This window comes from Pyrgilauda ruficollis, unplaced genomic scaffold (genome assembly GCF_017590135.1).
Source record: "Pyrgilauda ruficollis isolate IOZ18807 unplaced genomic scaffold, ASM1759013v1 scaffold251, whole genome shotgun sequence".
Classification (NCBI taxonomy): domain Eukaryota; kingdom Metazoa; phylum Chordata; class Aves; order Passeriformes; family Passeridae; genus Pyrgilauda; species Pyrgilauda ruficollis.
The window spans coordinates 419,980-423,474 of NW_024523834.1; positions in this window are offsets into that span (position 1 = coordinate 419,980).

Below are 3,495 nucleotides of genomic sequence, written 5' to 3' on the forward strand. Positions count from 1 at the left end.
GGCGGGGCTGGGGCGGGGACAGCCCTTAACTCCTTGGGACCCGCCGGCGTCGCCGCCGAGTCCGGCAGGAGACCCCCCCACCGCCCCGCCCCGCCCCGCCCCGGCGGGCAGCGCCGGGTCCCGCACGCCCCGCTGTCCGCGTCCACCGGCACCGGGCTCCGGTGGGTGCCGAGAGGGCGTTTCCCTGGGCGCCAGAGTGTGCTGTGAAGCCCTGAGATCCCGGGGCAGAGCTTGGGCACACCCCACGGACACAGGGCTTTGACGGTCTCCAACCCCTGGATGCGCCTTACAGGCGTGGGAGTCTTCCTCTCCTGGGTCCCACCTGGATACACACTGTAGGTGCGGGGCTTCCATTCTTCCCTGGGCCCTGCCGGGATTCCCCGTTTAGCCACGGGACTCTCTTTGTCTTCGTAGCACCCAGTCCCTGATGGATGGACAAAAGGCGTGCAGATCTGATCTGATCTCCCCATATATCCAGCCCCACCCTATACAGTGTCGTGGGACCAGTTCCCCCATACAAGTAGGTGCTGGCAGTTTGAGCCCCACTGGTGTAGGCTTGGATCTCTGCCCCTTGGATCAGGGGCTCACATTCTCTCCGTGCACCCAGCCTGGGTGGTGTCCCGGGGCAGCAAATCTGTCCTCCGGAGGAGCAGGCAAGAGCAGCCTCTCAGTGACAGCATGCCCGCTGCCTGTGCACCCTTTCACCTTCCTTGTTTTCCTGAGCTCTTCCACTTCTACCTGGTTTCCTTCTGCTTGCTGCTCCCCCACCTCAGGCCTTTTGCCTGTTCCGAGGCTGATCTGTCCTGTCCTTCCTGCCCAGGGACTTTCTGCAGCTGGATCTGCCCTTGCTCAATCCCACACATTTTGCTGACACTCTCCTGGCATCCACCTGCCTGTGCTGGCCCAGCCCTGCCCCAGCCTCCTCTCTGGGTGCTGCCACAACCCTGATTCTGCAACTCCCCTCAAACAGCTTCACTCCGGCTGTTTCTCTGCGTGGTAGGACTGGCTGCACATGCTTTGCACCAGTCCAGCTGATTCTCCTGCTGGGAAAAGCAGCCACATAGAGTATCTCTTGGTATGGCTTTTTTTTTTTTTTTTTTTTTTTTTTTGCCAGTGCTCAGCTCCAAGTGCCACCAAGCACAACATAAACACCTTGGACCAAGATCTGGCTTTTCTTCCTTGTCTCAGGAGGGAGAATAACCCTGTGGGCCAGAGCAGGGAACTGAGCCTCCCATTTATTTATAGTGGGAACAGTGCCCTGCCCTCCCCCTAGGAATTCATGGCATTCCTGCTCTTCCAGGCCTGCAGAGGGAGTGGGTTTGTGAAGGGCAAGTTTCCTACATGTAGGAAGGCAGAGCCTGGGGACAGGGCTCTGCCAGTCCCTGTCTCATGGGATCTGAGCCATCCTTTTCCTCACCAGTACCACTCCAGCCTGCCAGGGTGTTGGATAGCATGTGCCAGGGAGGCTTTTGCAGCCGTGGGGTAGAGTGCTGTGCAACAGGCCACATTCTTACGTTTCCTCAGCCTCATGCGTCAGTCCTGCTGACAACAGCCTGACAAAATGACAGGAGCTGCTCCATGGACGAGAGGAGAGAACAGCATCGGCCTGTGGGGACAGGAGGCTGCAGTCTGTGCCCTCCTGCCTTGGTGTCCAGCTGCAGCTGCTCAGACAGGTGGCAGTGGGTGCCTACCTGGCCTTAGCCCGGGTGCCTAAAATGTGAGCATGCTGATGCACCCACAGCCCCATGACCAGCTCCTCACTGTGTGGGACACTGCTCAGAGGAGCACAGCCAGCTCACCTGGGGCAACAAGGAGAGCCTCTCCCTTCCACTTGAGTGCAGCAGATTCCTGATGGTCAAGGCACCACAACAGGGATGGGGAGGCCTGGTGAGGCATCTTGAAGACAGAAACTCAGGACCACTGCCTGATCAGAGCTCCTGCTGCTCACAAGTGACTGGGTTTACATCCAATTAAGTTGTAATGGATAAATTAAAGCCCTGGAGATGGCTCTGACTGTGGAAATTGCTGCTGCAGGATTTGCAGTCCCTTCTCTCATCAGCACTGGTAACTCTACTGTGCTATTTCCATCACGCTCTGCTCCTGCCTGGCACAGCAGGGCTGAGCTGAGACATGGCTAAAAGTCTCCAGTGCCCCAAATCCCTCCCATGGTGCAGGCAAGTACACTAAGCAGCTGGGTGCAAAGTCAGGCTGGGCTGAGCCTGCAGCAAACCCTGAATTAAGCTCCTCAATCCCTGGTGAGGAAAAGCAGGAAGGAGGTCTCCCTGGCTGTACTCCGCTCACGTGGATCTGCAGGGGAGGGAGGAGGGGGGCTTTGTCCTCCTTGCCCTTCTCTTTCTGGGCTCTACACCCTTCCTCTCCTGCAGGAAAAAGGCTCAGGGATTAGTAAACATCTTCACCCTGCCTGCTGGGAATGGCACATCACCCAGGCAGAGCAGGGGTGGGAGCTTTCAACCAGCCTATGGAGGCTGGAGCTGTAGAAGTGCAGAGTTATCGTGCAAGGATCAGGGCACACTACAGGTGCGGGGTGGCCAGGCTCTGTGCAGGGCAGTGAGGGACGCAGGGGCTCTCCACACAGAAAACCTGGTCCTTGCTGCACTCCCACCTCTATTCCACACCAGCACTGTGGCACTGGGGTCCTTGTAGGACAGCTCTGATTGGGATGAGCCAACAGTAATCCACCCTGACCAAAGCTTTGCCCTGCTCAGAGTCCCAGAACCAGAACTTGAGCAGTCCTCTCCTCTGCACCCATGTGCAAGAGCCCATCCATTCCTGAGGCTCCTTCTCTGCAAGTGCTCTGGAAAATCAACAGCTGCTGTGGCCAGGGGTGTGCTGCCAGAGCAGGCACAAGGCTAAAGTGCGTGAGGGTTTTCCAGCCTGGAGAGGCTGGGCAGACACAGGGGTGAGCAGGACAAAGAGCACTGGCTGACTCAAATTACTCCCTTTGGTGCTTGTCTCCAGAATGTGGGTGCAGCCTCTTGGTCCCAAGTTTCCTCTTTCCTTCTGTGCCAGGAGATCTCTGTTCTTTTCCCACACTACCACACATCACCCTGCAGATCTCCACCCCCAAGTCCTGAATGTTCCCCAGCTCCCTGTTTATGAGACAGCTGTTCCCTGAAAAACATCTCATGCTTCTGCCCTGTAGGAAATAGGAGATGAGGGCCCAGCAGGGGCCATTACAGAGTGATAGGAGCCTGGTCAATTTAAGGAGCCTGGTCAATTTAAGGAGCCCAGGGTACATGGGAGAAGGTCTCAGCCCCATCCTGGTGATGTCCAGTGGCACCCAGTCCAGGTGATGCAGCCGGACTACATTTCCCAGTGCGCTGTGAGCTGCTGGGCCCAGCAGGGCCATGCATGTCCCACGCCCAGCACCATGGCTGCAGGCTGCAGCAGCCCTCATCCAGATGCCAGCAGGGACTGGCAAGGTCCCTGCTGTGCAGGCACATTGCTGTGCCCCCTTTGCCTCCCTGTCACTCC